Here is a 24,286-nt window from a genome sequence, read left to right as displayed (position 1 = left end):
GTCTTTTTGCATAAAAACACAACCAACACACACACACAAAACCCCCAAAACTAAACAAAATAAACTCTAGGCCTTGATGACTCTTCTAGAAACACCATCCCTGGGTAACTCAGAAGTTCAAGTGTACAGCAAATACTTGGAGAAAAGGGGAGGGCTTGGCAGCTACTAAAGAGGAGGATCTGGCTGTGACCTTTTTCCCTGTGCGCATTTCTTACATGAAACAGGCATGTGTTAGGAGAAAGTCATCATGTGAGTAGTACAAAGAATCTGGACTATGAACACAGTTGAATATTCAGATGACTGCAGTCTTAGCCACTATCTAATCAAATGGTATTAGAGACTCCAATGGACTAGCTGTGCTGTCAAGCCATAGAACTATGAAAGCTAACACTTATTTTTTGAAATATGCTTTTGTTTACTTTTCTCAAGAATAAGAGATATCTGATAACTTGAATAGAAGTTCTTACCAGGAAGAGGAATATTTCCATCACAAAAACCTAGAATATGTAGCATTTACTTTGGGACTTGTCAACAGCTTAGACCTAAAAAGGCCTTCAAGAAGAACATAAAGATTGAAGGACAGTAAGAAAACTGTTATTGGAATCTGGAAAAAAAGAAGACGTCATTTATGGAAGAAAATTTGGTAAATTCTGGAAAATAGAAATATACCTAATGAACAAGGGAATTTGGTCAAGGACATTTCCACTCTGTGTTGAAAATGCCAATGGATTTCTTTTATGATATGAAAAATGATTGCTTTTGTATATGATATGTATATGATAAAGGATGGCTACAGAGAGATTAACTTTAAAAAATGTTCAATTTCTAGTCATACTTAGAAGAAACATTTCTGAGTTGAAACTTGGTGGGTTCAAAATTAAAACTTTCTTATCCATAATCCCTGCTAGAAAAAGAATCTCAACTTAAGAAATGACCTCAGCCTGCAAGACCCTTTGCTAATCCCTCAAAAAGCTGTATGACAGCACCTAACAGATCTACAAAAAGAGAGAAAAAGATTTCTAAGAATCTTATGTGCATTGTACTACAGTACCCTGATTCTCAGCTTAACGTGGAGAGAGATCTATCCTCAAAAGACATTTCTGGTCTGAGATGATCAAAATGTAATATACAGGAGCCCCAAGAAATGCTTAAAGTAATTATACCAGCTTGGTCTGAAAGTGACAGAGCCAGCTCAATATGAAAATAGTCCCTTTATGTCCTAGAACTTCTACAAACAGAAAATAAGGTAAGAAAGCTACTCAGCATCAAGCATGGTTATGTTTTTATAGAAGAGAAAGAATGACTCAGGAAGTGGAGCTAAGAGCTCAGCTGATGTATCTAAAGAGACACAGAGAAACATTTCCAGGAACAAGGCTATGCCTTAATCAAGAAACCAATGACATGGATGTGGCAGGATTTCAGAAATGTTATGGACTAATAATAGCTGGGTGGTCTCCCTTGCCGCCACCCCCCACCTCCATTTTTTTTTTTAATGGGAGTGCTTATTAAAGTTTTCCTAGCCAAAATGTATAATTGCACGTTGTATGTGGAAGGCAGATTATTTTATGAAGTTTTCAGGTCACGAAGAATCATATCCAAGGAATTAAACTCAAGGAACCACACCAAAAGAGTTCAACCCACACTTGGACCAATTTAGATGATAAGTTCCCAGACTTGAATTTAATGACATAGTGGGGTGAGAGTTTGGGGTATCATAGGAGAGGCTGAGTGCATTCAGAAAGTAGAAGGAACATGAATAGTTTATGGTCAGTGGTAGCTGGAAATTATTTACCATCTTTCCCTTTCAGAGACAGAATATGGCCTGGACTTGTTTATGTTTGAGCCAACAGAACATGCTGGAAGTTATGATGTATCCATTCCTGGCTTATGCCTGTAAACGGACTGACAACATCTGCTTCTTCCTCTTGGAAGACAGCTACCATGTTGAACTACCTTGAGACCCTCATACTCAGAAGACCAACCTACTCACAGTATCAGAGATCTTACAAGGAAAACACTGAGATATCAGACATGTGAGTGAAGCCTTCCTAGACTTTCCAGCCTAGAAGCTAAAATTAAGAACTGAGGCCCCCAAGGAATGTCCCCAATTGATCATAGCAGCTCTTTGAGCCACCCCAAGTTAGTTTCTAGGCATCATGGAACTAAGACAAGCAATCCCCACATGCCCTTTCTGAATTCTGGACAAAATTAAATGGTTTACTTAAACAAGTGAGAGGCAGGAGTTTATGAGGAGACACGTGCCTAAAAGGAAATGGGAGATGACACTAAACAGAACTTTGCCAACATCAGAATTTATCCATAAGAATATCCTGTTTTTCCTATCAGGTTTTAAATTTCAAGTAAATAATCCAGGATAGTAACCAAAAAAGACTATATTTCTTAAAGGGGAGGAAAGGAAATTGCAGTCATTTTTCTTCTACATAAAAAAATGTATTTTTATTGAGATTCTTGATTTTTGTTTAGTATAAAAAGTTGTCTCATTTTAACATGACCCTTTCTAATCACCACATTAAGGAAAAAAAACTCTAACAAGGTTGGTTTAAGATCTGTTATCATATCTGGTTCCAGTAGTCCAATTAATCATTACAACCTGATTAGATATTCTTTTTTACATTACAATTGCTCCTAAGCATTAGTAGTTTCTTATGCAATGGGGATGGAAAATCATCCTACTCATTTCTAGCACATGAGTTTTCAAAGAGTTCTTGGCACTGTACAAGTGGTTTAATTAGGCATGTTTTCTCATGGGAAAACATGATAAAGAAATGCAAAATACACAGTACATGAGGAGTACATATGAAGGGTACAATATATAAATATGAGAAAAGGTTACAGGCGACCACAGGGATTTCTTAGTAATTGGTTTTCTAATAATCATAAAGGGACTTCTAGAGAAAATTTCATGAATTGTGTCCTGAAGGAGTGAATATGACTGTTTTTCCTTTAAATTCTGGAAAATATGCATGGCTATTTGATACCATTGGTGAAATTTCAGATAATTATTTGCCAGTCTGGATAAATGGTTTGCAATGTAATAGTAGTTGATAGAGACTATTTTTCTTTTTTTTGCTGAAAATATACTTTCTTCCAGCCAAAGTTTTCCCATTTCTTGAAATTACTTATGTAATGTCAATGTCATATGTAAAAATTGTTAAAATATCTCTTTATTAAAAATAAAATATTATATAATTTTAAAAATAAAATCACTACACTTATTTTTTTGTTTGTTTGTTTTTTGTTTTGTGGCACACGGGCTTAGTTGCTCCGTGGCATGTGGAATCTTCCCAGGGCAGGGCTCGAACCTGTGTCCCCTGCATTGGCAGGCGGATTCTTTACCACTGCGCCACCTAGGAAGTCCACTACACTTATTAACATGCAAATAAGTGAAGTTAAATATCACCTGGGGAAGAATGCATTCACATTTATGTTCATACATTCTATTTTATTTCTCAAATACCACTTCTATTTCCATTAATTACAACATAATTTGTCATAATCTTTCTGTTTTACCAGATGGAGAGTACATGTACTGTATTTAACATTTTTCCTTAAAAATTCTGTTTTTTCTTTACTGAATTATTATTCTTCCTTGCATCTTACAGGTAAGATTAGTTTATCTTAGATAACTAAATAAGTAGAACTTCAGATAATTATCAGTGCTTAAATAAATAAATAGGTTAATAATCATTTTTTACATGCATCTAAATTTGATTCAGATAAAAGGTAATTATAATATTAATGTTTATAAAAGCTATAACAAGCAGATTTCTTCATTGAAGCTATTGACTTCATTCCTCAGCATTTCATAAGTTGTACCTTCATTAATTAATCATGGTATACAATACCTATAAATTATATTATTGGAGAATAAGACAAAATATCAATAAGTTCAAAGATATATACCATTTTTTAAAAATTGAACATTCTTAAGCTTTCTTCATATATATATATATATAATTGTATAATTTATGAGTGATGACTTTATTTCCAGATAATTAAAAATGATATTTTTAATTGTCTGGAGAAGAGATGCTTTCCACTACTGTATAGTTTTCATTTCTCTAATGAATAGTGTATAAACAGACTGAGGAAATTCTGTCAGGTAGGTTAGACTAAGCAATGAAGATCCAATTATTTTTCAATTATATTCTTTCAAAAATGTACAATGGGATGAGAAGGATTGAGAAGAAAAATTAAAACCAACATAATTTTTATACAAACTTCTCTCAGAAAAATGTAGAATCTGAGAATACCCTTAAGCTACAGAAGATCAGAAAACTGTACTATGTAAGGTGTGGTTTTTCTGCCCTTTCTTCTTCTTTTTTTTCTTTTTAATACTGACTTATCCCAGCTATACAAAGATAGTTCAAGGAAAAGAGAACTTGCCGATAACTGGCTTTAAGTCCTCTTCCATGTCGTATGTATTTAAATATTGAAGATGATTATGATGCCTGTCAGTTTCTAGGTGTAACATACTCAATTATTTTTATCATTTGTGAAGTAACATGTGTTTTGGTTACCAATACAATTTATAAAACAAACAAACAAACAAAAAACCCACAGTCTATAAATACTTGTCGAACAAAACAGAGTAAAGCAATAATACACCAATAAAAAAAGAATTGAGATAGTGGCTAAAAGTATTATAAATGCCATTTTATAACCAAGAAAACCTAGCAGTTGAAGAATTTGTCCAAGTTCATATGTTTAATAACTGGTGCAGTTATAGAGCTAGAAGCAAGATTTGAGTCCAGTAATGCTGACTCTAGCATCTGAGCTACTGTCCTCCTCTATTAAATAAATCAGTGTTTTAGTTTACTAAAAATAAGTTTAGCATACATTTAATCTCATATATGTTATTAGAGATTGTGAATAAGCTCCCCACCCCGCTACACCCCAAAAAAGAGAATGAAGTGTTTTGTATGGGGGAAGATAAGGAGTTAGAAAGGTTAAGTGTATGGCCTAAAACTTTGAGCCTTGAGAGAGACAGAACAGATGTACACTCAGATCTGCTGGCTTTCCTTCACATAAGGCTGGACTTTAAATATTGTTCATGTCAGAATACAGGAAATGTGTTCCCGAGGAGTCTACTGAGGCACAACCATGATATCTTCTTTTTCTGCCCCATGAAACTGTGTTATTTTTATAGTAATTTAGATTTTAAAAGCATTGTCTCATACACTATTTCATTCATAGTAGAAAGATTCTAGAGCACGGGAATTAGATTCACAGTCTTATTTTTTAAAGTAAATACAGGTATATATCTTTATACCAGCATGCTTATAGTGTATTAATGAAGAACATATTCACATTTTTTCAACAGCAGTGTGAATAATCATATGTATTGAAATCCAGATGGTGATTGAGAGAATTATTTGTTACTGTATGTGATCTCATTCTTAGGCACTTTTTTAAAAGAAGGCATTGAAGCATGACACCCCCTTTCTCTGCCTTTGCTTTCTGTATGGGTTACGTAGGCAAAGAGTGCTTAACAGAGCAGTGGCTTGTTCACAGGGGAATAGGGAGTTTAATGAATCATACATACTTTATTTGAAAAATATCAATAACTATTCACTGGTCTATTCTTGCATAAACTGAATAAAAATCCCCATGTAAATGGTGCATAGCTTTTTTTATGAATCATGCTCTATTTTTTAGTACAATGCTAAATCATCTTAAAACGTGTAGTTTTACCTGCCAAGCCTAAGATAAATTTCCATCAGTGATTAAAGACTACTTCCATTCCCTATAATCCTTGTCAATTATATGAATAGGCAGTAATGGAACACTTTATTTTCTCTGGTTATTAAAACACAAAATAGTAATGCAAATGCACTGTGCAATGTCTCCTTACTAGATTGGCAGTGTAATTTATTTAAGCAAGTACAGAAGTCAAAGACAGAGAAGCAGGAGTTAGTCTCAAAGTCTACGTGGGACAAAAAACGTGTTCAGTTATGAAATACCCACAAAAGATCAGAATGCAAATTTTAAGTCTTTCATAGATCTCTCTCAGCATAACAGTTGCACGTAATTTCTATTCTGTGAACATTTCAATTTCATTGGTAACGCTGCAACTTTTTAATTTCTCCTTCAACACAGACCACTCACATTCATTCTGAGGGAAGAAAGTGTATCTTTAGTATCTATGGCTACAGGGACCATTCATTTTATGTTTTTAAATCACAAATAGAAATGAGTCAGATTGAATTCATGGTGAAAGTTAAATAAAATGCACATAGCAGTGTCACAAGCAGAAGATACGGAGCCCCTCTCTTTGGGATGGGGCTTATGAGGAAGGAGGGGGTGAATCAGGTTTTGGTAAAACTGGGTAATGTTGCTGCCATTATCTCCATGATTCTCATGACCGGAACTTTGAGTGAAAATATAATAAAATTAACACTACTTTCTTGATTTATTTTTTTTTCTTTTCTTCTTAATCTTCCCTTCAAGATTAAACTCATCAGCACTTGACAAAAACTGCAAATAACAGCCAGATGCAGGAGTTGGTTTTATCTTTTTATGCAAGTATGTGGTGCTAATTAGTGCAAATTGATTAAACTTTAATTGCCTGATCCATGGCTAATTAATATTTATAAGATGAATGAGCAGGAAAACCAGACATTTATTAAAACACTTTAATGATTTTTCATATGTTTTGACAAAGCAAAGCAAATAGATGTTATGAGTATGGATGTGCTAGACTAGGGGACTGTATCTGTTACCTTCTTCTACCTGTGAATGCCCTGAAAATGTACATTAACTTTAAATGCAAAGGTTGTAAACTTATTTTACTTTAGGGTGCTTTTTCAAATTATTTTCAAACATTTTTGGTATTAGGTCAGCACATCATGTATGACACCAATTATTTCAGTGATATATATTATTAACGCATGTAAAATTATATATTTAACTATCATTATATATTATATATTCATGTATTTGTAATAATATGTTGACACAGTATATAACTGTGGATTTTTGGAAGCAATGACATAGATGCCAATTTTTTTTACTTCTAAGATTTTAATCTTTTGAAAAATAATACATAGAATATAAATTAAGAGCATTAATTGTTTGAATTTGCAAATGAGATAGACCTGATATGTTTCTACTTAATTATCCTGTCTAAAGTTATAATCCAGGACTCATTTTTAGTTGTGCAAAACTAATTTCACACTGTGAAAGAAGTTTACATGTGAGAGGTACATTGTTTTAAAGAAGAATATAAATATTTGTTTCTAAAAAACATTATTTTCTGCATGACTACTAAATGAACTTCTGCATATAATGATTTATAATAACAGAGGCTTATTTAGAAGTTAAATGCCTTTGGTTATTATCTTGATAATACAGTAGTCGCCTTATCCATGGGGGATATGGTCCAAGACCCCCAGTGGATGCCTGAGACTGCAGAGCATACCAAATCCCATATACTCTGTTTTTTCCTATATGTACACAACTCTGATAAAGTTTAATTTATAAATTAGGCATAGTAAGAGATTAACAGCATAACTAATAATAAAATAAATTATAACAATATCATGCAATAATAGTTATGTGACTGTGGTCTCTCTCTCTCAAAATATCTTATTGTACAAATTTCATGCTATTCCACCTTAGCTGCACTTATCATGCACTGTAGCCATAACTTTTGCAGTTTGAGGTGCAACAGCAAAATTAGCATGGATTTCTGTTTCCTTCTTCACAATCACATGGATAGAAGATTCATTCTTATCATAGATCTTAGCAACCTAAGCATGCAATTTCTTTCTTTATTAAGTCAAGAGCTTGCACATTTTACTTAAAGAAAGCCCTTTATAGCTCCTTTTTGGCATATCTGAATTGCTAGCATCACTACCCTTGTGCTTTAGGGCCATTATTAAATAAAATAAGGGTCACTTGAACACAAGCACTGCAAATCCAAGACAGTCAAGATGATAACCCAGAAGGCTACTTAAGTGGCTACTGGGCAGGATACTCTGGACAAAAGGATGATTCATATCTAGGGCAGGGCAGAGTGGACCAGCAGCAGATTTCATCATGCTACTCTGAAGGATGTGCACTTTAAAATTTATGAATTGTTTATTTCTGGAATTTTCCATGTATTATTTTCATACCACAGTTGACTGCAGGCAACAGAAGCTGCAGAAATCAAAACTACAAATAAGTGGGGGTGGGGGGGCTACTGTATTTTACAATGAATTCACACAATCATTATACCTTCAGTGAAAAGCTTTTATCAAAGAAAAATGTTTTGAAAAATTGATAAGATTCTGAATGTTTATTTCCCATATTTAAATTCTATACTGAATTCTCTACCATATAAAAACCAGACAATATTTCATATTTTTTTGCACATGTACCTCCTCATATTCCACTCTTTTAAACAATTCTAATGAACTCAGTGTTTGGTAAAACGTTATTTACTATAGTCTCAATAAAAATGATTTAATGATCTAAACTGAATAGTTTCAAATTATCAAAACAATTACATTATTGTTATTCAATTTTAAGTTAAGGTATAATCAGTTCTAAATTTAAAAGTTAGCTCCTCTTCCTTCTTTTCAGTTCTCTCATCCTAAAATATTACAGATTGCATTAAAGTTATATTAGCAGTCGTGATGGCCTTTTGATGGGTCCACTTGGCTAGTCCACAATTTACACAGTCAAACCGTGATCTAGGTGTCGCTATGAAGGTATTTTGTAGATGGAATTAAAGTTCATAATCAGTCGATAATCAGTAATTATAATCATAATTGTAAACAAGATCATCCTAGATGTTCTGGCTGGACCTTATCCAAACAATTGAAAAGCCTTAAGAACAGAGCTCAGGCTTCCAAGTTGAAGAAGATATTTTACCTCTGAACAGTTATTTCAGCCAGGGCCCAAGTGTTCCAGTCTGCCTGTTTTATAGCTAGCCCTACAGATTTAGGACTGACTTAGCCAGTCTCTCCAATCATGTAAGATAATTCCTTGCCATAAATCTCTTAATATATATTTCTTACTGGTTCTGTTTCTTTTGTAGAACTCTGACTGATACAACAACCAATATACTTTATGACTTCAGTAAGAAATCAGGGGAACAGATACGTGTACAAATAATCACAAAACAATGAGATGAATACCAAACAGGTGTGGACCACATCACACAGGGACATAAAGGATTCTCTAAATGGGCAGAAGGACAATGTGCACAGGGTAATACTGGCATTAACACTTACAGTGAGTAGTGGACAAGTAGAGTTGAGTAGAGCATTTCTGTCAGAGAGAACAGAGGTACCAGTGCATGACATGTGGAGAATAACATTCTTGTATTGCTATTATGTACATTTCTAGAGGAAAAAGGTATTTGATGGAGTTTGCAACTATAGGCTTAGTTCAGATGACAAAGTGCCTGCATAACAAGAAATGTTTGTGGACTTATTTCTAGAAGGGTTATGATGATTAGATATATTTAGAAGGGGAAAGATACAATCAGACATGTTTTTAGGAAGATCATTCTGGTAGAACAATGAAGGAAGGACTGACTAGATAAAGAAGGATGAATTAAGTGGATTTTTCATTTGTTTGTTTTACCTTTTTTTAAAGCTATGGAGATACTAAAGTTTCAAACCAAGATAATGACCATGGGGATAGATGGTAAAGAATGAATTTGAGAGACACCAATAAGTAGGACTAATTCAATGTGGGCAATGAAGATGAAGAGAAGAACTTCAACTCCTAGTGTTCTGATTGGGGCAGTTATATAGAAGATCATATTTTGCATCAATATAAAATATTAAGGAATACAAAACAACATTATAGAAAAAGATAAGTTCATTTCTGAAAGTTTTAATGTTTACCAGCCTACAGATTTTCAACTGGAGATTTCTAATAGAAAGTTCAGGAGCTCTAACATTAGGGCTACATTGGAACATGAATTTGAGGATCATAATAAAATGGCGGAAGATATGGGCATAACTGTGATTTCTAATGGATGTTAGGAAAATGAATGGACAGAAGAATTTATTTTGACTCCACAGTAAGTATTCATGTTAAATACAATTTCAGATGTACTGCATTTCTCTCAGACTTTGTATAAGGATTGTAACCAATTTTATTTTCTTACACTTTAAATTTTAAACCAAACTACCTGAGTTCCTTTTTATTATTATAATATTCCAAATAGTTGACCAGTTAAAACAATTCTTTTTTTATGTATTTAATAATTCATCCATAACTTGGTTAATATATTCATTCATTCATTTATTCAATCAATATTTAGTATCTAACATGTACTAAACTATGTGCTAGACACCAAGCATAAGATGGAGAATAAAAACCTACATATGTGATGCTCTCAGGAAACTTTTGCCTAAATATTTGAAAAAATCAACCTCTGACTAAAGAATATAGGTAGGCATTTTAATTGCAAACAATAATTTTAATGTTAAAATATTTTCTATACTATATCTATCCAGCCCTCATCTAATAGGAAAATGTAGGATAAAATATCAGCTTCAGCCAAAGCCCTTTTGTCACAGAACTTCAGTTAAAGGAGATAATGGAGGCCATAAGGAAGAATGATTCTCACTTTAAGTTAGTGGATTGGAGTGGACAGGCATGAATTTCAGATTTGAAATTCAGACTTTCCTCTGTTCTTGATAACATGTGACTTTAAACATGGAACTTAACTCTCTAGGCCTCAATTTCCTCTGTCCTCATGTTGAGAATAAGACCTATCTCATTCTAGCTTTGTGAGAAATAAATTATATAAAAGCAGATAACCCAGGACAATGTTTCATTCTTACTTGATAATCAGCTGCAAAGATTACATAATGAGGAGGAGGAGGAAGGGGAAGAGGAGGAATAGTGGAGGCAACAAAAGGAAGATCATCAGGGACTATATCGCAGTAAGTCAACATCATCTGTGTATCCACCAAGAGAGACATAAGTATACTGAAAAGATATAACATGCTTCACAGAAATGAATGCTGAGAGATCTCAGGTAGAGGCAAATCTAATTTCTCAGGTAAGGTGATCGGAATCTATTTAACCATCGGTGGAGTTTGCTTCTTATAAAATTGACTAGTCCAGATTTTGATAAAACACTTCTCATTTTTTCTAGAGCTCCTGGTTGGAGAAGCAAGAATAATGCTCAATTATTCTGAGCATTTCCTGCAAAGCATCCCCTATTTGCTCTACTGGCCTGAATTCTTCACTTTGGCAATACTTCAGTCTGATCTTACACGTCTAAACTTTTACCATTTAGAGTGTGTTCCAGTGACCAGTAACATGGTATCGCCTAGGAGCTCATTAGAAAGTCAGAAACTCAATGTTCCACCCCAGGTCTACTGGATCTCATTAACATGTTAACAAATCCAGGAGCTGATTGTATACACATCAAAGGTTTGAGAAGCACTGCTTAAGCAACTCTTATTTCTACCTTGCCAAACATCTCTGTTTAAGGCCAATGACGTCATGCCATATAACTTGTTTAATTTACTCTCCAGCTAGATGCCTCACTGATTTAGGTCCAATTAGGGTGAGAAGCCTTCTTAAAGTGTTATATAGATTAGAAAATTCAGGTTGTACTTCATTAAAGAAATGAATGACTTGCTTCATTCCTCAAAGAGGTTTAAAACATCCAATTGTATTGACACAATCTCTCTAAAATTTCTGGAGATCACACAAAAGCAATAAAAGATAAATTGTTTAATCCTTACAATTATTCTAAGTTGCAAATGTATGTTAGGCTCTATATTTTAAAAGTAATGTTCAACCTAGTAGAGATTAAACCTTAGATCCCTCAATAAATAAAGAGATAATTCATGCTTTCTAACAGATCAGAAAATAAATAAAAAATAAGTATCATAGTATGAAACAAGGTGCATGTCAAGCAAAGATGTGAATTCCATTCTTTGTACTGCTACTTTATGCATCATACAAGGACTTCCTATCTTTAACCTAGATTATCTCTGAAATTGCTTCTAAATCTGTGCATTACATTTCTAGAAGTTACAAACACTCAAAGAGGAATATTTCATTTTGACAATGGTTTGATGTTTCACTTACTGATTTGTACTTGTAAATTCAAAAACTGTGAAAAACCGTCATTGAATTGACAATTGCATTAATTAGATGAAAACTTCTCTTCCCTTAACTCTGAGTAGTAGCATTTTTGTGTTATTTTATGCATGCCCTGAGTTTGCATATCACTATTTCATTCTCCCCCTAAAATGTAGATATTTTTATACTTTGTGTGACTTTATACATGGAGAGATAAGTAGCAGACTTCACAATGACTGTTATTTTAGGAATGTTTCATTGATTTGCGCAGGAAGTATCATCATAGCAAAAGATGGGAGGTCTGTTCTTATTATCTAGTACCATATAAGAAGATGCTCTATAACACAGTAGCTTAAAACAACATCAACATTTACTTTGAACAGGAATCTGTAATTTGAGTAGAGCTTGGCTGGGAGAGCTCAATTCTGTTTCAGTTGGCATCAATGAGGTGGCTGAAAATTTGGGTTCTAGAATCATCTGAAGGTTCATTGATTTACATTTCTGTTAGTTGGTACTGGATGTTGGTTGGCTGGATGTTAGGTAGGATCTTAGCTGGGCATGGTTATACATGATCTCTGCACATGGCCAAGGCTTCCTTGCAGCATGACGCCTAGGTTATAAGTTCTGTGAAAGTGGAGAGAGAGAGAAACTATCATCTTTTATGATCCAGTATTGAAAGTCACATAACACCACTTTATTGCATCCTACCTAATGAGGCAACCACAGAGTCCTGTCCAGTTTCAAGGCGAGACTTGTTTTCTTGTTGGGGCAGTAGCAAGGTTCTAGAAGAATATGTGAAAAGAGAACATTGCTGTGGCCATTACTGAAAAATATAAACTTCATAGGGGCAACTTCCATTTCTTACTCCAAGCAAAAGTAGAACCTTTTATAAAAGAGTTTAACCTTCTTCCTCTGTCTAATAGCAGGTGAGAATTCACACACACACTGATCCTCAGTCTTCATTAAAGACAGTAAACTCATAACATAGACTCAAAACTTTTCATAATCAATAATGCTAAGGTTTCTATAGTAGATTGTTACACTGATGGCTTCCAGTGTATGGTATGTAGACCTCACTCATGTTGGTTCTGGACTTGGGCATGTAGCTTAATTTGATCAATGAGATATTGTAATTGTGATCCAATCAGAGACTTGAAAATTACTTGTACATTGGGTCTTGCCTTCTTCTGCTGCTGGGAATCTGTCTATCATGGATTTTTTTTTAAAAAGCTTAGGCTAGTGTGTCGGAGGATGAGAGAGGATATGGAGAGAAAGGTCCCAGGCTTTTCCATCCTAGTCAAGGTCCAAATATATGGAAGGTCCAAATGTATGAGTAAGTGCAATTGACCCCAACCCAAATTCCTGACCCCCAGGATCATGAGAAAATAAGTGGCAAATAAATGGTGTGTCAAGCTGAGAACTTAAACACTGCATTATAGTAAAATAGATACTACCAGACACTGTGACAGAAACAACATGCAATACACAAAAGAGGCTTCCTTCATCATTCAATCAATATTGCGGGGTGTTTCCACTATATAGGGTGCTAGGAAATGGCAGTTAAAATTCATGCAATTATGGAACTAAAAAAATTCAGATTATTTCCCTGATCAGTCTATAGGGATGTTGATATTAGAAGCTCTTATCCCAGAAATCAGTTATGGCTTCCTTGCTCCTCAGAGATTTAGGTTAGCTTTTACAACCTTCCAAATTTACAAACCAGGAGAATCCAGAGTCTGCCACACCATTCTGAAAACCACATGCAGTTTATACTTTGTGCTTTTTGCTTCCCCAAGGACCCCCATGTTGCCCAAAAGTGCCACCTAAGTTTGCTTCCATCTAGATGTAAAACTCAGCCCCTGCTTTTTTCTCTGCACACAGGCCACGTATCTCATTCATTTCATGATTTTAATGACTGTATTAAATATCTGAGGGTCATAGGGAAGAATTAGACTTTGGAGCATAAAGTCTTTAATGATTAAGCCGGTTCCATTGCCTCACTGCACTCCACTTTCTTTTCACTTCCTTTCCATGTCCTTCCTCTTCTTCTTCCTGATAAATGCCAAATACCTCTCTTATTCTAATCCCTTAGAATCTCACTTTCAATTGCCAAACACTTAAATTCCTTTTTTAAAATAGACTATCCTTATGCAAGAAATCTAGTGACATTTATTTATGAACATTTTCTCTCTTATTTCATAAGACCAGAAACTAGCTTAAAACTCTTCTCATCACCTCAGGTTAGAAATAGCTTTGGCTAGACAAAGTCATTTAGCAAAACAAAATAAATAAAGAGACTTGGGTTGGGGTAAAGGCATGAGTCCCAGGGGCCAAAGACATAGATGCCCAAATTAAAAAAAAATGGAAAAAAGAAAACTGCAAAATCCCTGTTTTTAAGAAGGATTCTTAATCCTTCTGTGTGTTTTTATTGGGCAATCAAGGCAAACACAGCAGGTCACATGCTGAGCCAATCAGATTCCCCTGGGGCTTTTCCCTAAAGCTAGCAAGTAAAACTTTGGAATATGGACCTACATCTATGAACTTGGGGCTCAGCAGCTATCTCTCACGTTGTGTGGAGAGAGTTGTACTTTGACCGGGAAGAATGAGGTCCACGTGCAAAGAGAAGGAGCGATAAGTAAAGCTGAGATATGGGGAAGAGAAATAGATCATTATTTTTGTATCCATACCTCTTGGATTTCCCAAATATGCGATCCAGTGAAATGTCTATTTTTGTAAGAACTAGAATGAGTTGAGTTCTGTAACTTACTAACAAAAGTGCTGATTCCTGTAGGCATAGACAGTTCATGTTTACTGTACAGACTCAAGGAAAGTTTCCCTTGACAAGTAAAGAGAAACACACAAGGTGTTCCTACTGCATGTAGTACCTAAGAAGTGGGTTCTGAGTATATACAGAGCACTCTAAGGCTTAAAGACATGACCTGACAACTTAGGTAAACTTAGTCTGTAAACTCACATCCATCAATATTTGCATGACTTGGTGTTGTTTCCAGTTCACATAGTATTATGCAGGTTCACTTTCAATTAGAATTAGTTTCCCATCAGATTCTCTTAAAAAGAATTTAGGAATGGACACTTTGATATCAGGTTTGGGTTAATTCATATTTGAATGAAAACTAAGTGCAACAGCTTCTGACAGTTTTAAAAATCATTATGTGTCTCTATCGTTCCCTATCCCAAACTCATTCTTTGCCAATTTTTATATCCTTATTTTCCTGTATCCATCAACAGTCAACATTTACAGAAATAGCAGCATGAAATAGTTAGCATTTGCTACACCAACAAACAGCCCCAAGATTTTAGTGGCTTATAACAGCAAGCATTTGTTTCTTGCTCATGTCATATTAGAGCTGTGTTTTCAGGAGATTGGCTGGCTGCTGTTGGATTTGGCCGGGCTCCATTAGGCTTGACTGAACTTGGCTGGACTTGTCTGTATTCACCTGAGCTCTGCTGTTCTTGATTTGGCTTCACATGTGCTCACATTTCATTAGCCAAGGCGAGTCAGATGACCAAGCTCAACAGCAGTGGGATAGACAAGCATTCTCTGCCTAGACATAAGACAATGCAAAATTCCATGACAAAGTATGAATATATAAACTACTTACAAAGAAGAAAAGTGATGGGATAATAATATAATCTACAACAGAAATTGAAGGGTTGCAGGGGTGAGGTGGGATGGAGAAGGTGACAACTTAGCTCTATTTTTAGACCCAGGGGACATCAAGAGTTGACAATTAGAAATCTAACCAAAATTCTGATATCTACACATAGAAAGACCAAATGAATGGGAGGTACTCAGGAGATATGAAGTAGCTGTGTCATTTTCACTGAAGATGAATCATGTACTCTAACCCTGTTCCCCAGGGTATTCTAGGTTAGTCACTGGGAGGTAATCTTTAACTGCACTAACTCATCCATGTTTATAATCCTGCATGTGCTTATAATCTCTTTCCCCTTACATTCTTCAGTGTCTTAAAATATCCCTTTGCTCCCCTGCTAGTCACTTCACACTACTGTCAAGTTCAGTGCAACAGTGGATTGTGAGCATAATAAAATAAATGTTTAGGAAAGCAGACATTTTCAAGTAGACAAGAAGGTCTCTGCAGAGTAAGTGCAGACATTTCTTGCTTACTTGATTTTTTGTGTGTGTTAAGATTATTTGGAAAGAACATCAGATATTTCAAAATTTTCATTTTTGAAAAGAGGAAAAGTACAAGTTCCTTCTAAGGATGTGAATAATTTTGAGCCTATGCAAAGAGTTTTATTTATTGAATTTTCTTTTTTCCTTCTAAACTCAGCTTTACTTTTAAGTACCTGTAGGAAAATGTCATAATAGTCTTCAATTTCACTTAGATGAAACATGCAAATAAAAGCTTCCTTTCTCTCCTGATCTTATATCCCAAGCTCTGCTTTATTCTTCTCTTTTCCATCATTCACCCATACTTCAATGGAGTAGTTCATTGAGGATCAAACAATCCAGCTGTTGTTTTCAACTTTTGCTTTTTTAATGTTTATTTTCCAAATTGCTCCCTATTTTTCTTCTAAAAATATACTGCCAACTCATTTTTTTTTTTTTTTTTTGGAGTAACTCTAATGCTTTCTGTTGCTAGATATCTGATCCAAATCCAATATTTTTCTTGGCAGTTAATGAACATAATAATAAGTAGGGATTTTTTCTCTCTCTCTACACTTAGAGCTGGGGTAAAAAAGACACAATTCACAATTAAAACAAATTTAAATATTGAGGGAAATTCTCACCTTAACATACACTCACAACTATTGCTCAAAGGGAGAAAAATATGTTAAAGGGATGCTCTTAATATATATTTGCACTTAGGTTTCTCCTTCTCAATACACCGCCCCCCCTTTTGATATATTTTGTGATTTAAGTAAGAATGTACTTTCCACAACTTTTTTCTTTATTTTTAAAATATTTGTCAAAATGATAGCATGCACATAGAAAACAAAAAATTTCAACATTTAGGATGACAATGAAAAGAGAAAGAAAATTATTTCATTATGCTCTTCCGTTTTAATCCTGAAATCCATTTTTTGATAACTCCTGGCTATTTTTCTCCCTTGATTTTCTTTATAACATTAGACAACATTCCTATATATCTTTTAATTGATTTATCAACTTTAGATCAGATTTATGGCCCCAAAAAAACAGAAGATTTAGATCACTTAATCTATCCCCACCATCTTTTTCTAATTTCTAATAGATCTATTAATATTTTCTGTTTTTCTGAAATTTTAATTTCTCAAGACTTTAAAAAATTGTTTGTGTTTCCTCTAAAATAAAGAAAAAAAAATTCTTATCTCCCTCAAGTTAAATATATTGAGGAAGTTTATGTTTCTCCTCTTCCCTCAATCTTTTCTTTCTTCTTCTATTTCCCAAATTCTATATACCAGCCATTTACATCTACATTATCAAGACTGATATTTTTGCTTTGCTTTTTGTCTATCATTAACTGTAAAGTTTTGTTTATAACAGTGTGTCTAAAAAGTCAAGGAACATGTGATTTTTAAAGAGTATATCAGTTCCATTTCCAAATTATATGATTATATTCAATACTCAGGCATCTTTTTCAGTGAAGTTTCTCTGAATTTTAAGCAATGGCTTTCACTGTTAACTTAAAAACTCAAAAAGTTGGGAAATATGGGACAATATATTTGGCTGTAATTTTATTTTTGAGATTAATACTACTGTTCTTTTTTTCCAGTGAACCATTTCATTATTGCTTGAGACTTAAAGGAGCTTCATCTGCATGAACTCTCCAGGCAATTAATAAACAGTTTTAAAGAAAACCCTCCAAAACAAACCAACAAAACATAAAGCCCTCTTGCAAAATTAATAGTTAATTAAATTTAATAGGGTATAATTTTTGAGTCTACATGAATTTAGTGATAAATGGTTTATCAGAGAAAAACCTGAGCCACCAAAGTATAGTTTTCTGCCTAACTACAAAGATAAAATTTTGTCTCAACCCCAAATATAACTTGATTCTGCATATCAAAGTAAGCTTACGACAGAGAATGCAAATGTATGTTCAAGTAAAAATATTAGAGAGAGAGAGAAATAATTCTTAGATTAACATATAAATTTTAGCCGGCATTTATTGAGCATACGAGAAGAAACAAATCTCCAAAGATATTAAAAAACAGTCTTATTATTTAAAATAAACTTTGAAGTTATTTTAGCCATAAATATGAATAATCTGCAAATAGTAATAAGTGCTCCTAAGCCAGAAACTGGTATGTAGTCATTTACTCTTTCCACAAATATTTACCCCAAAGAAAAAGAGCACAAATGCCTCTGCCCTCATGTACTTAACACAGTGAGGCAGACGAGTAATTATGAAATAAATAAGGAAAATACATAGTATGTCAGATGGCGATAAATGTTATAAAGAAAATACAATGCAAGAAAGTGGGTGGGCAAGGAGTGCACTTTGAATAAGGTGGTAAGGGAAGGTATTACTTGAGAAAAGACACTTGAGAAAAGTCCTTAAGGAAATGAGAGAGTGAGTTAAGGCAGGTGGGAGAATCACATGCAAGGTAGAGGGAATAGCCAATGTGAGGGCCCTGAGGCGGATGTATGCCAAACATGTTTAAAGAAAGGCAGGATCAGGGTAGCTAAAAGCACATTGTGGCAGCTTGGGTTTTTTTCCTCACTATTTCCCTCATATTTCTCACCACATTAATGTAGGCTACACACAGTATAACCAGGAATAAAACTAAGGGTGTTGTAAGGATTTGACTTTCACTCTAAAAGAGATGGAAAGCCCTTGCTAGTTCTGAGCAGAGGAGAATCCTGGTCTGCCTTACATATTAAAGATCTGCTAGCTTTGAACAGAGACACCAATTAGAAGATCATTGCAGTAGTCAAGTTGAAAGAAGTTGGCAACTTTGCATCAGAGTAGCAGCCTCCAAGGTTGTAAATGGTTGGGTTCTGCATATATTTTGAAGGTAGAGACAGTATGATTTTCCGATAGGTTACATGTGGGGTAAAGAGAGAAAAGTCAAGGATGATACAAACTTATTGTTGTCAGCAACTAGAAGAACAGAAGTACCATTTCCTTAGATTTGGGAAATTATGGATAAGACCTCTCACTCCTAAACTAGAAATATAGATCAGGGATTAAATTTTGGTCATGTTAATATGGAGATTTCTCATAGCAAACTGCATAGTGATGGCAAGTAGGCAATTAGATATACAATTCTAGAGTCCAGGTGAGTAGTCTAGGCTGAAAGCATCAGCGTATGGAGCATACTTAAAACCATGAGAAATAATGGGACCACTAAGGCAATGCAGCCAAATAAAGGAGAGAAAAGCTCTGAGATACTCCATATGTTCAAGGTCAAGGAGAGGTGGTTACTAAGGATGAAGGAACCAGGAGTATGCAGTATCTGGGAAGCCATAGAGATAAAAAAAAAATGTATTAATGAAGAAAGAGGGACAACTGCATCAAACACAGTTTGATTGATGGTCAGTAAGATAAATTGGACCATTGGTTACCATGACAAGAATATTTTCAGTAAAGTAGTTGGGACAAAAGCTTGATTGGAATATGGAATAGGACAAAACAGATTGGTTATGGAAATTATAAACAACTTTTCTGAGCAACTTTGCTGTAAAAAAAAGAGCAGAGAAATAGAATAGTAGCTAGAAGAGGGTGCAGTTATAGGAGATTTTGGTTTGGGGTTGAAATTTTAGTATCTTTGAATTATAGTGAGGATGATCCAGTAAAGAGGGAAAATGTACAGTGATTCAGCATAGAGATGGAAAGATTGCTGGAGCAATGTCCCTAGAAAAGTCAAGAGGGGATGGGATTTGCTGCATCAGGGGTGCTGTCATGTGAAGGACAATTGTGAAACACAGCGATGAAGAATAGCTGAGTCTGTATTGTGAGTGACCCAGACAAGAACTCACTACAGACTTAGGTGAATCTTCAGTTCCACATAATGGTTTAGGATTACTCCTTTGTAATACAGAGAAGATATAAAACAAAACCCACATTTTATATTGCTTCTAACTTCTGTGGTCAGATTAATACACTGAAAATAGGTAAATAATTATCAGTGGGGGATTTAAGTGCAGTTTCTCCTAACTGATCCTCTTTTAAATTCATAAAACTCGATTTGGGGCTTCCCTGGTGGCTCAGTGGTTAAGAATCCACCTGCCAATGCAAGGGACATGGGTTTGAGCCCTGGTCCGGGAAAATCCTACATGCTGTGGAGCAACTAAACCCATGGGCCACAACTACTGAGCTCACACACCACAACTACTGAAGCCCGAGCACCTAGAGCCCGTACTCTGCAACAAGAGAAGCCACCTCACTGAGAAGGCTGCTTACTGAAACGAAGAGCAGCCCCCACTCTCTGCAACTAGGGAAAGCCTGTGCACAGCAATGAAGACCCAATGCAGCCAATAAATTAAAAAACAAAAACAAACCTCAATTTGTAAATGACCCTTTAAAAACTCTATTTTGGGTGAAGTTAAACATGTCCCATGAAATACAATGAAATGTTGTAACATGAAAGTCATCAGAGTGACATGCTATGCAATTCTGTTGCTATGCCTAGCAAGTAGCCTCGCACCCACTGATGGTCCACATTATGGAATGTTGGACAGGGAAACGAGTGTCGGTATAAGAAAATCAGAAACGGAAATTTTTTGAAGTGTGTGTATGTGTGTGTACACACACATGAGCATTTATGCTGCACATTTAATGTGCAGAAGGCAAAAATAACTCTTGTTCTTTGCTTTCCTGATCTGTACTCTGTAGTGGAGAGATGTTCTAAAGATAGGAGATTTCACAGAGTCCTCAAAAGAATAAGGAAATTTTTGTATTCACTCTCTGTAGGCTGAATGGAGAATTCTCTCAGAGCCAGGCAAATAGAGATTCTCTATGTGTGTGGGGTTAAATTTGAATGCGTACAGAATCAGACAAATTTCCTGAAACTGTCGAAGTAAGGGAAATCTTAAATTAGTAGATTTTCTGAGAGAATGCTGAACAGATTTTGAAATATAACCATTGTCTACATTAGGAAGACTCCAATTTTCTGACTACATTGCTTTCACAACAGAAATCTAGCACAGTAATTGAAGCAGGAGGAAATAAATTTATTGTGGAAAGAAACTAGTAGTGCTTTAATTCCATAAATTCCTTTTCTGCTAATTCTCAGTTAAGCTCAGTATTTCATCAAACACTATAGAGCCTTTATCCTGTATCAGACCCTGAAACTAGATCAATGAAAAGAAGCAATGTTGGGCTTAAGTTATGTACATTTCAGTGGGGAAAGCCTGGAAACAAATTCTCATACTTTTGGGTGACAGATGTAGTTGGACAAAATAGGTGTTTAGAGTCAAGAGAAAATGCGAAAATGAGAGGTGTGATCTCTGCAAAACTTTTGATCAGAATTGAAGATACAAGTCTTCTTTTGAGAGATGCCTTAACCCATCTCCCATCCCCCCCCCCCAAACAAGGCAGTGTGTAATCAGTTGTCACTGTGACAAATGCTTCCTTTATTCAAAGTAGGGTCAGAATGGGAGCAGCTGGCAGTGGCTCTTTGATTCTTTCCCAGGGTAAAGGCCAAAGTCCCTGCAGTCACTCTGCAAGGTCCTTCAGGATCTGGTGTCAGTTCCTCTGACCTAAACTCTCCCAGCCTCACTTGCTCTGCTCCAGTCACACTGGCTTCTGGCTGCCAAGCCTTCCAAGCACACTTCTCTGTTAGAGCCCTTGGCAATCTCCTCCTTCTTCCTGGAAGGTGCTTGCTCCAGATCATACATGGCTCCCCTCCTCACCTGCCCCAAGTCTTTGCTCAAATCCCTTTTCTAAGTGATTTTTTTGGACCATCCTTCTGTAAATCACTGCCAAGCCGCCTGCTCTGCTGGAGAACCACCTTACACTGATCTATTCATGTTTTAACCTACTACTACATCCTTCATCTCTTATAATGATTTTACCTAGTATACCACTTTTTAAATTACACTTGTTCTTTATGTGTTTCCTCTTATTAGACTAAGCTCCCCGAGGATAGGAGTTTCTCTCCAGTATGTTTGTTGGTGTGCCCCTAGTGCTCAGAACAGTGCCAAGCACGTAACAGGACATGACCAATTTGTTAAATGAATGAATGCTGTCAAAACATTTTATCTGCCTTCTGATGTCAGTTGATGAGAAACTCATTCTTCTCATAAGCATGTGACCAGTGGTGCCACATCTTGTTATTTTAATCACGGTGAATTTAAAAGTGATGTAAAGCATGCAGTACCCAGAGGTGAAAAACCAATGCCAAAACCTTATCAAACTGCTATGGAAAATATGTTCTAATAGTAGTAACTAATGGCTACCCTGTTATAACAATCAGGACAAAAATAAATTTATTATATTTACTATAAATATTTTCTCTCCATGTGTTAATTCATTACTGGTTGTAGGAAAGGAAAATCAAACAGGAGCTGGGGTCTAATTCACATATTCAGCACAGTTTTAAGTACCAAGTAGGTGCCAAGCAGTGTTTCATCATAAGGACTAGAGGGATGAGTAGGAAATACCTATAAGGGTCCTGTTCTCATTGCCTCTACATTCTATGGGTTCCATGTTCTCTTTTGCTCTTGATTTTGTAAAAGAGATTGTCGTGCCAGGTCTGAGATCATGCATTCGGACGGCTCTGAGAAAGACAATGCCTAGCAAACCACAAGGGGTTTGAGTAATAAGCAACATGGTGTTTAGTAAAAATTAAACAATGTTTTGAACTCAGGATTTCCTTCCATACCTGCTATTCACATCAGTACTAATCGCAGAACAAGACTTGAGCCTATAAGACAAAGGAAAGTAGAGACACCTGCTGGAGTGACAGGGTGAGGAAACAGGAAGGAGCCCGTGACAAAGACTATAGCATTTAATCCAAGGTCACAGAAAGCAAATGGTCAGAAATGTGAATAGACAAGAAAGTTCTGACTGCTAATCAAGAGGCTTAATAATTGGATATTCCTAGTGTTTTTATTATAAACTATAAAAGGGTAATAAAAAACAATTTAATATTTGGAGTATTTAATTCAAAATTATCAAGTGTTAATTGAAAATCCATTATTTTAAGCTACTAATAGTAAGGCAATTGTAGGAGAGTTCAATCTCCACTACAACATATTTCTTTGAGGTAAAAGATACTGAAAAAGTATTTTCCTTTTTCAAAAATTAAATCTCCTTTGTAAATTAGAAAACAAATATTTAGGCTTCAAGAAGCCTGATCATTTTGGCTAGACTGGATTTATTTATTTTCTAAGAGATGTAACAATGCGATAGATCTATGAGGAATGGGGGATGAGGCCCCTGAGGTCATGGTGGACGTGTTTTCTCAGATTGCGCATGCTGTGCTAAAAAGCTGTTGTCTAAGGCAAAGGCAGCAGAAGAAAATGCATTAAAAAAAAAAAAAAAGAGCTCCTGTGAATTTATGAGAAGTGCATCACAAAGACAAATATTTCAGCCATGCAATTCCATTCGGCCTTTTCAGCTGTGTGTCCATAGCAAGTCAACGGCTAAATTGAAAAATCAATTCCAATTTAAATTATTGGAATAAAGAACACCAGGAGTCAGAGATAAAATGGCTTTGTTCTCTGAGATCCTTTTTAATTGGAAAGTTATTTCTTCAGGGTATTCTAATGGTTCTGAGGGAAGATTGCAAAATAAAGTTGATCGGTTGGGGGAAGGTTAATAGCTAATGTGCTTTCCTTGCTGTTCAGCCGCCTCCTGTCTTTATGACATCCCCCATCATATCTGGAAGGACTGAAGATTCTAAATCATTTGATACATGCAAGGACTGTATTTTCTCTTAGTCTTTCAAAAACCATCCTGGGGCTGGAACTTTGGCAGAACTTAATTTCTCTTTCAGCTTTTCCAACCAGACTCACTTTTGCTTACAAATGTCACAGAACCCTTGTCTTCTTTCTTTTCTTTCTTCTTTTTCTTCTTTTTCTTTCTTTAATTTTCCCGATGGGGATGTTTTCCTAACAATGGAGTGGCAATTAGTGGAAAGAAAAGATACCCGAAGAGGATGCTAGTAAAAGCTCTGCTCTTTAATGATGGAAAAAGAGAGAAAACACTTTGCTGGCCTGTGTTAAACAGAGGATAAAAATAGTTATAGACTTAGTAGATGGAGAACAAAGGTATAAGGATAGGGCAAAGGAAAAAAATGG

Source organism: Hippopotamus amphibius, chromosome 14 (genome assembly GCF_030028045.1).
Source record: "Hippopotamus amphibius kiboko isolate mHipAmp2 chromosome 14, mHipAmp2.hap2, whole genome shotgun sequence".
NCBI classification, from domain to species: Eukaryota; Metazoa; Chordata; class Mammalia; order Artiodactyla; family Hippopotamidae; genus Hippopotamus; species Hippopotamus amphibius.
This window is presented reverse-complemented; position numbering follows the sequence as displayed.